This window comes from Neopelma chrysocephalum, unplaced genomic scaffold (assembly GCF_003984885.1).
Source record: "Neopelma chrysocephalum unplaced genomic scaffold, ASM398488v2 Primary Assembly neopelma1_25, whole genome shotgun sequence".
Classification (NCBI taxonomy): domain Eukaryota; kingdom Metazoa; phylum Chordata; class Aves; order Passeriformes; family Pipridae; genus Neopelma; species Neopelma chrysocephalum.
Genome location: NW_020897694.1, coordinates 37,595,369 through 37,609,194, shown reverse-complemented (window position 1 = coordinate 37,609,194; position 13,826 = coordinate 37,595,369). Strand labels below are relative to the sequence as shown.

Genomic DNA, 13,826 nt, shown 5'->3' with positions numbered 1-13,826 from the left:
AATGGCAATATTTTGATTTTTTTCTCCCTGTAGGAAGATGTAAAATACTGTTTGTTTGTGTAGTGCTGCTTACTGAAGGTACATAGCATGTGAGCAAATACTGTAGCTTTTATCTAGATGACCTAAATCTCAAATTCCAAACACTGAGGACTGGAAAGCAAGGCAAGAGCTAAAGATTTTTTTTTTTTTTAAATCTGCATTTATTTGAGCTATGGATGAATAAAATATAGGGCGCATAAAAGTGACACTACCTTCTAGGTTAGCAGATTGCACAATCTGGACTTTCACAGCTTCAATATTTTCTCATGCATGTGCTACACTAAGAATACTATAAATACCTGGATTTAAAAGGTGGAGCTGACAGAACATCTAAGTAATGATTAAGTACTCAGATACAGATGAATTACATCTTCCAAAGAAGTGTCTTGAAACTAAGTGCAAAGGCCTTCATTCTCTACTCACATTGATGTAAATCAGAGGAAATGTGGGGGGTGAAAGCTATATAGATGCTCACAATACAATTGAAGAGAAGGTGGTGGCAAGTTTGATTTGCCAGAGCCTTTAAACTCCTGCGTGCAGTCATAAAATTATGTCTATTCACTTTCTCTTTCAGAAACTATTAATAAAGACACAAATATCCAGGCTGCAGAGGTCTCTTGAATCCTTCTCTTGTGATGTCTTATCTAGTAGAGGCTGCAAAGACAAAAGGTAAAATTTGTGTTCCTTCATTAAAACAATCAAAGCCATGTCCAGATAAAGTCAACTGGAGTACACCTACACTGCTGAATTAAAAATGGAAAGAAACCAGTTCAGACATTTTGATCCTCCATTGCATTGATTTTCCCATTATTCCTTGTTTTCAGAAATATTTTCAGCCGACTTTGCACCTTCAGACAACGCTATCATGCCAAACCCTATAGCATGTCATATGTGTGGTCACTTCCATGGTGTAACACCCACCAGTCTCATTGTCTCCAGCATAACCCTCTCTGATGTCAGACTCTTTGAACTTAAACAAAGAGAAGATTTAGGGTCATGAAGACCTTATATGGAGCCTAGAGGAGAGCCAAGGTCAAGAGCTATTACCTCACAGGCCCACCTGCTCTAGACAAGATTAGTCTGAAGCAACGTGAAAGCCAGTCAATTGAAGCCACACAGACTACCACTTGCAGCTTCTAAGGAAGGATAAATTTTTGTCCAGATTCTAAACTGAAATGGACAATACCTTGATAGGCTGGAAAGTTAATACAAATCATGGGAGAAGACTCTTTCAGTTTTACTGGAATGCAGTTCCACTTCCTGTAAAATACAAGCTGACTAACTTGCCATGATGTTAGGATCTCAACTAGAACAAAGACAAATGGCATTTAGATGGTAATAAAGACGACCAGGGTTGTCATTCCTCTAAGACAGTAGTAAAATAGTTAGCATTGAGGAAAAAGGAGCATTCAGAAGCTGGTCAGCTGGTCATCAGAAGCTGAGTGTGACATCATCTTGGAACCATGTCCCTTACTTAACTTGCCCTTCATACTTTTTACCGAGGCCCTGACACCCATGATATAACAGTGTAGTTATATGCACAATCAAGTTAACTTATACTAGCTAATAAGCATGATGAAATTTGTGTATTTTTATTGCAGAATGCTTCCAACAATCATCACTAATAACATCCATTTCAGAACAGGAGAGTAAAGCTCCTCCTGTGTTTCTTATGACTAGGATTAGGTTTCATCGCACATAACTTTAGATGTCAAGTTTAAGCCACTCACCATAGACTTCCTTTGTAGTCACTGGAGAGAGAGAGACATCTCCAAAGAGCGATTCCTTCCATCTCTCTTCAATACCTGTCTATGGATGGGACGACTGACCCTCTGGAGGTGCCTATCTCTCTTCATTGTCTAGAGATGGAGTCAAGCTGACTCCATATAGACATCTAACAGAGGCTTCTAACTTATAGATAGTGAAAGTGAAATGAATCCCACCTTCAGCATACCATACTTTAAGCAGTTCTCTGTTTGGTGTAAGGAGGATTGAAGGAAGATTTCTCTAAGTGGAAGCATGATTTTGTTGCTGCTGGTAGGAATGCTTTGCTTTCTTCTCTTGCCTCCCTGAGATGTGACAGCTCTGATGTTAATAATGGAGCACCAGTCGGGCTTCAGTGATTTCCAGAAAAAAGGCAAGTTATGTAATTTTTTTGAGGTACAATTTGCAGTCTGGGAAGAATTGGCCTGAAACTGTCTGAAGCTGAGAGAATCTTTCATGTTAAATAGTTTAACTTCAGGATAATCTATCTATGACTTGAATTAAAAAAAATTAAAATCTAACCTATTTCATTAGCTGTATTATCTGCATTTGTTCTTAATATTCTTAATTATGTCAATTTGAAAATTTCAGCACAACATTTTCCAGTGTGAATTTATGAGAAAGTTTTGCAATCTATTACATTCATAATTCAGTTTTAAAAAGTATCCCACATACCCTTGTGTGGTGATAAAATAACATTTCATGAATCAGACAAAGAATTTTTAACATTGACAAATAGAATGGCTTCATGATCTATCCCTTGATGCTTTCCCAGCACTTATCCATGGCCTGGGTTCATCATGGCTTTTCTTCCTAAACAGAACAAGACTGTGTATATATATATGTAAAAAAAAAAAAAAGGCAGTTTCATTTGAGAAACTACTTCAGATATATGAAAACTGGTCTTGAAATGAAAGACAACTTCATGATGTTTTCAAGACTTGTCATTTAATCATGCGTTTTGCAACAATTAGTATTTTTAGTGTCTTAGCTCCAAAAATCCTGTTATTACCTGATAATCCTGTTTTTATTAAGGAAAAAAAAATACATTCCTAATGGTGTGGACTGCAGAGGAAAGTTCAAAATATGAGCTGTAAAAGCTTAAATCAAAAAGGTGGGAAGTGAAAAGAAGCAATTAATGTAACACTTTATAATTTTTGAGGCTTGACTCGATTTCTTTTTCCCCTCAACTGGAGTACAGGTTTCCCATAGGATTTTCTTTTCAGGATCACAGTTGTTGACAAGGTTGAAGTGAGACACAGGACTGTAATCAAATTCGTGCTTGCCTAATGTGTCAAACTAAACATTATGCATCCCTCTAGGTCCAGATATTTTCCAGAACAGGGATCTTGCTGGATGGATAAACCTGAAAGTGTCCCTGCCCATAGCAGGGATGATGAAAATAGATGATCTTTAAGGTCCCTTCCAAATCTATGATACTGTGGTTTGTATGAGGTTTGGTGTATTTTGGAAAAAAGTCTTTGAATCAGAGTTTGAAGAGAGCTAGGAGTGTAATCTGTCCTGAACTGGGGTGCTGCAGAGAGGTGAATTGCATCCTAAAGGAAGAATCTAAACCAAAAATCTTCCTGAAAGAAAGAAAACTATAAGCCACTTCACAGTGCCTAAATTTAGATACTTTGGTGAAGGGCCTTAGGTAGGAGGTTAGTTTTATAAGTCTTCCTGTCTAATCAATAGAAAGGGCAAGACAGTCCTGTAAAGCACCTTAGTGAAGTTTCTGCTTTGAACTGGATACTGAGAGAGCCTGCTCTCCTAAAGATATCTCTTAGTGTCAAACAGGTCCTGATTCCTGGAGCATAATGAAGATCTGATGTTGAGCCCTGTTCTCAGTTACATTAATTTCATAAGTGCCAGTGATGTGGGACTGGTGGTGGCAAAGGAGCAGGAAAACAACCAATGTCCCAAGACCCATGTGGATATGGCTGTGCTCTGCAATACTACTACTACTTGTTCCAGAAGCCACTGAGCTTGCTTTAATTAAGTATTTGGAATTACAGAGTGTTAGCGGAAAGAGAATGTTAGGAAAGCACTGTTCTCACTTCATATTTCACAGAGCATATATGGAGGAAAAGAGTAGCGCTTGCTCTTTTCCTACTAACCCTATGTTACGAGTAGTACTAACACAATAACTGACTAGTACCTTCATCTAGGGTTTTTGGATGGCTGGCCTGGGCTATGCTGAATCTGAGCAATCATCCAGGGATGTAAGATGGAAACCTGGATTGCTCCAGCAAGACAGATGCCCCTCACTTAGAGCCTGTGATGGTTTGACCTCACTTCCCCTTTCAACTGAACAGGGGAGAAAAAATATAACTAAAGATTCATGAGTTGAGATAAGGACAGGGAGACAACTACTGTCAGGGACAAAACAGACTTGACTTGGGGAAATTAATTGCATTTATTACCAATCAAAATCAAAGTGGGATAATGAGAAGTAAAACAAATCCTAAAAACACCTTCCACCCACCCTTCCCTCCTTCCTGGGCTTAACTTTATTCCAAATTCTCTACCTCCTCTTGCCCTCCAGTGATGCAGGGAGATGGGGAATGGAGGTTATGGTCAATTCATCACATGTTATTTCTGCCATTGCTTCCTTCCCAGGAAGAGAAGTCCTTCCCCTGCTCCAGCGTGGGTCCCTCCCACAGGAGGCAGTCCTCCATGAACTTCTCCAATGTGAGTACTTCCCACAAGCTGCAGTTCCTCTAGAACTGCTGCAATATAGGTCCCTTTCCAAGGGGTGCAGTCCTTTAGGATCAGACTGCTCCAGTGGGGTCTCCCACAGGGCCAGTAAACCTACTCCAGAGTGGACTCCTCTCTCCATGGATCCCCAAGTCCTTACCTGGAGCTGGCTCCAGTGTGGACTTCCCACAGGATCATAACCTCTTTCATGGGCTGCATGTGGATCACTGCACTCCCATGAGCCTCCATGGGCTGCAGGGGGACGGCTGCTTTACCATGGTCTGCACCATGGGCTGCAGCGGAATCTCTCCCCAGAGCCTGGTGCACCTCCTCCCCCTTTTTCTTCACTGACCTTGGTGTCTGCATAGTTGCTTCTCTCAAATATTCTCATTCCCCTCTTCTCTGGCTGCAATTCCTTCTGCGTAATAACTTTTTCCTTCTTAAATATGTTATCACACTATCTTAAATATGTTACTACTGTCACTGATGGGCTTGGCCTTGGCCAGGGGCAGGTCTGTCTTGAAGCCAGCTGGCATTGGCTCTGTCAGACATGGGGGAAGCTTCTAGCAGCTTCTCAGAGGAGCCACCCCTATAACCTCCTCAGTATCTGAAGCTTGGCACACAAACTCGATACAGAGATACAAAAAGCTGGATGTTTAGGAAGCTCATGAAACTCAAGTATTCATTGCAATTTTGAGAATGAACATGAATCGTGATAGCCCCTCTTCCTGAAATACTGGTGACGTTTTTCAGGAAAAACTGTTCAAGTTGCATTTATACTGCACTGTAATGTAAATATATGTTCCTCTTGATTGCTGAACTTTGGCACCGGTGCTACTGTGTAATATTAGTGAAGTCCATTTCATATCAGATTGCCTCTACTGCATTGAAGATCAGGCCCTGCATTCTGAAAAATATCACTTTGTTTTACCCAACAGATTGTAGTTTAGAAACACCTGGGTAACTTTAATGACTGCTGTTTTTAGGTTAAGCAGCCCAAATCTGTGTTTGATTTGGAAAAGATAGTTCGGGATTAACATGCTGTTTCTGCAAATCCATAACCAGAGCAGCTTTGTACTAAATAGCAGATTAGGAAGAAAGCCATAGCATGTACAGCATGACCCAAAACAGATGCACCTGCAAGGTAAAGGACTGGTTCTTTCTTTCCTTTCTTTTCTTCCTTTTCTTCCTTCCTTCCTTCCTTCCCCCCTCTCCTTCCCTCTCCTCCCCTTCCCTTCCCTCCCCTCCCCTCCCCTGAGTAAAAATTTGCATGACCATTTATTTTGGAATGAGATTACTTAAAAGGAGAATAGGAAAGGATTCAGGTCACCAAACACAGATGTTTTTTGAGACACTCTAGGCTGCTCAAGATGTCTGGGCTGGCTGATCTAACACAGGGAATCCATTCCCACTGGACACAGGCAAGGATGTCCTGTTCTGTCCAAACTGGCACAAGAACACTCAAAGCTCCTTCAGAGTATTTCTACCTGGAACTGTTCCAGGACAGCTACTCTGCATTAAGACAGCCCACAAGACTATACCTTATTCTGGAATAATTTTTATGTAAGCTATCATCCTAAATTGCCTGCCACAGAGAGCTTGGTTAACAACCTAATCAAAGTTTGCCTGAAGATGTTATTTAGAGTCATTAACAATAGAAAGGAGAGGTTAATGGGCACCTATGCAGGGTCCTGCATGAAAACTTTGGCAACACTTTTTGGGAACAAAACTTGGAACTTTCTATGTGAAAATTTCATTCATTTAACTAAGAATGGGATTTAAAATCAGTATGAAATAGGTAATACCATCTCTTTTAAATCAATACAAACTGCCTGTAGCCCAACATTAATGTGTCTACTTAGAGTTTGTACTAAATTAATGAAACTGGTTTTAAATTGATTTAAGTCAAAAGAGTGCTAGCACTGAGTACAAACAGAATTTTTACTGAAAGACGATTTATTTGATATGTATAATGCAGTCAATGATGATGGATATGACAGAGAAGGAAATCAGGATGTTGGCATAGTGAAAAAACCTGAATGTCTATGCTCAGGCAGTATTGCACAATATTCAGATACATAAACAATGGCACAAATATTTAGATTGTAGCCAGTTCCCTACATAATATAAGGTCCCAACACATAAATATGCATTTCTGTATACATAGGTAGATGGCATAAATATGGCAAAAGGGTGGAAGTTTAAAGTGGATGCACGGGGAAATGGTCTAAACCAGAATAAATGGCTCATGTCCTTAATGGCAAAGAAGCAAGAATACCACTTGGAATACTACTGTGGAAACAAATACAAGCAAATAGAGCAGAATTGATCTTGCTACCCTATAATTTTTTCCTCTTAGCTTCTTAAAGGTCTTCACCTGTTAACATTCTGGAGGGGAAAAATAATGCAAAGAGCTTTTTCTGGTATTGTTTGAGATTGCCTTTTTTTTAGACAAGAACTGTTTTACTATTCAGAGTTCCTCAAAAAAAAAAGATGTTCACAGCACAAATTAAAAACTGGTCATGAAAAATATAAATGCTCTTTCAACTGGAGAAGGAAATCACTTCATAATTTACACTATCTCTACTTGAAAAGAAAACAACTTAACTACTCATAAGTTATTGGTTTTCCTCTCTTCTTGTCTGTGTTTCTCTCTATTTAGTGCATGTTCTTCACATTCCCTTGTCAATGCCCTTAGATATAAGGGATATATTTGAGAGTCAGTGCACAAAGAACTTTAATTTTAATACACAGCAAATTAGAGGCACTGCACACACATGTATATGTGGCATACCAGAATATTAGCCTCTAATGTGGACTCATCCTCCTTGAATAGTCTTTCGTCCACATCCCAAGACTGTTTTCTAACATTTGCAAACCAATTAATTTATCTCTTTGAGGGACTGCTTTGCTGAATTTACCTGTGACAATATATGTAAAAGAGGATAGGTTAAAATGAAATCTGAAGTGCTGTTATTGTTGACAGAAATCTGAGAGATATGAACTGCATACAGTATATGCAGAAATGTGGTTGCCCTATAAATTTTTCTGTGTCTCTAAACAAAGACAAAAATAGGTATAACTAGCCTGGTGTTGTTTAGTTACATAACAGATTGAGGGTTTTGGTTTTAGTCACTGAAAATGTGATAAACAACATTGTGCATTAATGCAGAAAACAGATTGAGCTTTTTAATGGTACATCAAATAAGACTTTATTAGCATCTATTAGGTTCAACCCAAAGCCTGGGAAATAGCATTAATGAGCATCATATATCAGTCTGTCTGTTATTAGATAACATTATCCCTTAAAACTAGCAAGTCATATAGTACTTCATACTTTTTACCTTTATCTTTAGAATAAGCTGCTGACATCCTCTCCTGTTACACTGGCCTTACTATTAGTAATAGTGAACCAATTTATAAACCCATTAGTGACACTTTTTCCCAAAGATAAAAACAGTCAAAATTATCTGGCAGCAATTAATCTTAATGGCTGTATGCAGTAAACAGCAATGGGCTAATTCCAGCTCTGTCAGCCCCATCAAACAATCCCACATTAGGCAGCTTTTCACTGATCCATTAAGCATATTCAGAACAACAACAAATTCAATGCTGAAGGCATATGCACTAAACATTACAACAGTGATCTTCTGAAGCCATCATTATCTCTTAAATAGTACTTCCCCCATGTATTATCATTATGCTGTACATTAGAAATACTTTGATTAAACTCCCTTAATTCATAACAGCCAGCTGCAGACCATTTATGCAGTTAATCTCAACACAACAGCTATTGAGGAAATATAACAAATGAAGGCTGTAAACTGGAAGTCATTACTATGAAAGATACTGGTTTCCTAGCCCTCGTAGTGCAAAGTGCATGGCAAGATTGTACTTTAGAATGACAGTGATGCAGACTGAAACAACTAATGGCTTTCCACATGTCCTGCAATATATGCAGCAGGAATTGCAGCTGTAAAGGCGTGTGCAGGAGCGACCTGACAAACTGTCAGCATGAGTGGCAAAAACATCCAGGAGCCCCTTGTTCACAGGACTAAAATATCATATGAGAGCTAGAATGCAAACTGCAGCCTCTCTATTGCTTTGCTGGCTTCATCTGGAGCACACTGTAATTTGTCTCTATGAAAGAACAGTTCTGATTTCCTTCTCTATGAAGCTCGAGTTAGTGGCAATGACACTTTGAAAGACTGTAGACCTTTAGTTTCCTTTCCTACAAGTAATAGCTGTTTTGAGAATTTTTATTAGACTGTTTTCTCTTTAAGATATAATGGATATGGTGTGGCAAGAAAATTTGCATAAAGCTTTCCATAGTGATGTAAACAAAACAATATTATCAGGAGGGGAAGGAAAACAGTAGCTAATTTATATTTCCACTCTGACCTGAAATTCACATGAGGTATTCTTATTTAATAACACGAAAATGTTAAATAGATAAAAGTTGATGGTATTTTCTTAAGTTTTCATCAGATGTATTCCATTAAAAACATGCATTAAAAACTCACTCAGAAAGGTTCATGCTGCATATTAAGGAAAAACAGGAGCTAAGTTGATGTTGACTATCTAGATTGCACCTTTTCCTAATTCAACCAAAAAATACTCCAAGAATTCTGTGGACTTGGGTACAAAAAAACACTTTCACAAATTCTTTACTTGTCAAGTGTAAAGAAACCATAAAAATATTAGTGAATAGGGTCTATGTGTTTTACAGTTCTTCACTATATATAAATAGTTTATTTGATTTTAAAGAAATAAACCACAGGCACAGTGTCTACCTTGCAATGAAATGATTAAATAAATAAAACTTCAATTTGGCACAAGTCTAGCTGCCAGTTCTGATCTTAGTTCCAGTTCGTAAGTCCAACTCAGCTGAAGGTGGATGCAAAACCTTCACAGCACCCTCAGGACCAGCACTGAGGAGCAGGCAATGGAATGCAACAGGTAATAACACCCTTTAGAGGGCCAGAAGAATCAGCTTCCTGATATTTGGATAAAACTGAGGTGAAAAGTCTCACTACAAGTCCAGTTTTATACTTCTATTACTTTCTAAAGGTCATGAACTTCTGGAACATGTAAGGCTGTAGCTCTCCACCCATTTATGAGGGGAGGCAGACCTGCATACCATGGTAGATGTGTACTGCCCAAGCACCAAGCATACTTAAAGAGTGAATTTTGCAAATTCCATCTCAAACAGAAACCTTTTACGTACTATCATAGTAATTTCCCTTTCAGAGGGATAAGAATGAACTTGTGCTTCAGATACAGATTTCAAACACTGGTACTCTTCTTACCTCTACAGTACCTTGCCATAGAATCTTAGGTAAGCTTGATTTCCCTTCTTTATAATGTTGATAAGGTGACTTCTCCATGTGGCAGAGCTGTTGCCAAGACTAACTGGTGATGGGTACAGTTATTCCAAGGTCTTTGATGAGAAAACTGAACAGAAAAAAAAAATTGCTACATCATTTGCAATAATACATTCTGATTCTTGGCTTTCAAGGCTGGCTCCCACGGTAAAATTTATGTAGGACTTTTAAGCATCAAGAAGCCTGTCTATAACATAGATCTACTCTGGGTCCTTGCAAAACTGGCACTGGCTCCCAGCACTGGTTTGACCAGCTTCAGAGATTATGGAAATTAGCAGAAGTGGACCTCAAGAAGGCAGGTGCCGAGCATGCAGAAACTGCATCCTACACTGCCACTACCACAGTAAGCAATCTGTTTTTTAGTAAGTAAAAGTAGATAGATCAGTTTCAGGAAATATTTTTCTCCATGTCAGCCCCATTCATGCTGTTCTAGAGCAAACTGAATGCCAATCTTTTGAAGTAGATGAAATTTATCTTGAACCTGTTTCATGTGATCTGGAGGTAACCTACAACAAGAAAAGCACCTGAAAGCCAAAGATGGGTTCTTAACCCAGCAGAAAGAGAAAACTGAGTAATTAATTGTATTGTTTTTCTTTTACACAGAAACATTTCTAGATATAAGAGCTTTAGACAACAAGGAATATTAGACTCTACTGAAAATCAAGACATCAGCAGAGTCTGGGCATTATCCTCTGACAGGGGATTTCTAAGACTGAACATTTTCACTTATGTGCCTAAACACAGTTGAAGTTTCCTACTGAACAGTATTCTTAATGTCTGAGATGTAACTTATATGTTTCTCACGCATGACCTACTAATATGGGAAGAAGTAACTTTTCACAAAACATAAAGAGGGACTGACTCACCATCCTCTCTGGCAGGCAGAAAGATTGGTGATATGATGTGACAATTATAAGTTATAAAGTGTACCTGAATCATTATATGCAACCATCTTTGTCCAGTTTCACGGTTTGCTTCTTCTCCCAGCAGTACTTTTTTCCCTAAAAAAAGTGAAAAATGCCATAAGTAACATATTTTTAATAATTTATTCATTTTTCAAGACCTAATATGCTTGGATTTGAGCTAATCCAAGTAGGTAAGTGCTAACCTTCAGAACAAAGCAGAAGATTGTTCTACCTTTCTCTCTGAAAAAACAGAGCAACAGAATTTGTCACCTCACAGTGGACTCAGTTCTAGGGAGTACTGAGGAAAGGATACTCTGCTGGTGATAATGTGTGCTGGTAAGAATGACAAATTATTCCCAGCTGCTATTTTTTCATTCCAGCACCAAATTTTCACTTAGTTGCAGTTTTACCAGGCAACACTTTTTTTTCTTTTTTTTTTTTTTTTCTGGCTCAGGCTTCATATGACTGATTTCAGAAGAATATATGGCTATGTATATACCCTTCTAATACAGTAACAGGGGAACAACTCTGCTTACTTTCCAAGGGCCATTTACTAATCTTGAATTGAGCTAACCAAGCAGTGCAGCAGGGAGTTTATAAAGATTCTCATAATTCTGCCCAGCACACGATCCAAGCACAGAGCTCTTACTGTATCAGTAAGAATTCGGGACTAAAGAGAAAATATATACTTGCTGAGCTGCTAGTAGGATATGGATTATGTTAATTGCAGATGAATTTTATAGATGGATTTTATTTCAAATTATGGACATTGTCTCGTCTTATTTTGACAATATGTGAACAGTCAGATATGAAACAACCTATACAATGTATCTGATTTTTTAACAAAGGGTGAGACAAGTTTTTTCACAACTGATTAGGACTGTGAAATAGTTTGGTTATGCTATGACATATTTTTCCTATTATTGCCATACTTCAAAAGGGTCAAACCTGATTTTCAAAAACAGAATATTGTTCTCTTTCATCTAAGATAACTTCAGGTCACCCAACAGTGGTAAGGAACTTTGAAAATATTGTATTGATTTTACTGATAAAATTCCCAGCTAAAATTCCCTAATTTGGGACTGCGGTGAAATGAGCATAAAAGTAGACCGAACTTTTCATAGAATTATTGTTATTAACAGTACTAATTGGCAACAGAAGAACATGAGTTATATAAGTTAAAGGGGTGCATCTCTACTAAGAGACAACATAGGAGAAGAATATTTTGCAGGTTTTATTTTGTTCACTTATTCAAGTTTGGTCTTTCATGAAAAATTCTATTGTAAAAGTTAAGTGAGGCTCTGATAGAGAATCCAGAATTGTCCAATTTTTAGATTTTTTTTCCCCAGTTCTTCAGTCCCTTTATACATTTGGAAGAATTTCCACATAAAAGATGTTTCCTTTTTCTTCAGCGGGGCTATTAATGTGTGCAAATTTTAACTTGGTCCAAGTATTCTGTGTGCTGACAGAATGTTAGGAAATCAAGTCTAATGAGTGGTTAGACTGTGTACAAAAAAACCTCTAGAAATCATATAAACCATACTGATTTATAGAAGGCTGTGCTAAAAAGTGTAGGGTTTCCGTCTCTAAGGGATCAGAATATAAGCAGTGAAATGGAGAGGTGATTTTCAACCTTTTTGAATTTGCAGACAATCTAAAAATATTTTTAGTGGAAAGGAATATCCATGTAATATATTTAAGCTTGCAGATAATAAAATCGCTTTTTCAGGGACCACTGACAGGAACCTTAAGGATCCCCAAGGGTTCACAGGCTATAAGTGAGAAATCATTGAAATTAACGATACCAAATTATCTACCCCATTCTAGCTTTGTTTCATATGTTTGCTATAGTGCCTTGCATCTGCCTTATTAATTATCTGGACTTATATTACTATACTCCTTATACATCTAGAAATGCCAAAAAAACATGAAGAAGTAATTTTTTTAAATTTCATTACATCTTGTCTAAAAAGAATCAAAATTTGTGAAGGAAAAAAGAAATAAAAAAGTTATTCAATTCATATACATTTTGTCATTAATTTATAACTAATTTATCAATGACCATGCAGCTGCACTCACTGTATTTTTTTTTAAAAAAACTCATATAATACTCATATAGTCTCTGAAAGCTTAGCATCCTAATAAAGGAAGAGGAAGCCACCAGAGTAATTAGAAAGGTATATTGTACTGCATATAATGGCAGAAGGATGTTTGTATTATAGTCCAACACATCATTAAGGATACAATTGTTATTTAATGTGGCACAATCATCTTTCTACTCTTCATGAAATCCACTTAAGTAATTACTTTTCTTAGCTCATTGGTTCTATGAACTGACAGTTTAGCAAAGTACTATGTCTAAAGAAATACTGAATGTACATTTTTATGATACCCTACCTTTTTAGCTTGACTGTTACTGCTTACCTGGACTGTTACTGTTTATCTGGACTGGCTGTTTTCTCATTTAAAAAACTGGTGAGGAGAGTGGGGAGGAGAGGGGAAAACTGGAATGGGAAGGAGAGAGGGGAAAGAAACACCAAAAGCTTACAGAGCTGTCTTAAAAAATGTAAACATTAAATGAAAAGCTCCATTCCCTTTTTCTCTACAGTGTTTCCCTAGGTTTTGAAACATATATACATAGACATATGCCAAATTAATTATTTGTGCAATGTTTAATCATTTTTTTTTTCTGTTAGCAGCAGAACACCAGCTCAGTAGTGCAGCACCTTGAGTTGCTCCTAATCTGTTTTTAAGAGGAATAGTTTTACAAAGCGCAGTTTTCAAGATTTGGGAGAGCGTTCTCTTATGAAAGTTGATGATGAACATTAGCTAGCATATTATTTTACCTTATAATCTTTTTGCACTTATGACTGCAATAATATATGGGAGAAACATCACCTATATACTCAAAGCTCGTTCGGGTTTTTTTCCTGTCATGCATATTTTAATATAAAGTTCAAGACCATTCTGCAGAGCAAGCCCAGCATTCAGCAGACACTGCTGAAGTGCAACATTCAAATTGCCCAACAGAATGCTT

The 13,826-nt window shown here is 37.6% G+C and overlaps 1 long non-coding RNA gene across 2 annotated transcripts in view; it reads right to left on the bottom strand.

Annotated features, from left to right (window-relative positions):
* Positions 1-13,826, bottom strand: part of LOC113963635 — a 122,136-nt gene that overhangs the window by 92,990 nt on the left and 15,320 nt on the right. The window contains exons 3-4 of one of the 2 annotated variants that reach the window (XR_003532899.1): positions 10,751-10,885; positions 9,861-9,954 (exon numbers count right to left, since the gene is read on the bottom strand). This is a non-coding gene — a long non-coding RNA (uncharacterized LOC113963635). Of the gene's footprint in view, positions 1-9,860; positions 9,955-10,750; positions 10,886-13,826 lie in introns of those variants that run through there. The other variant, XR_003532900.1, reaches the window with a different exon arrangement.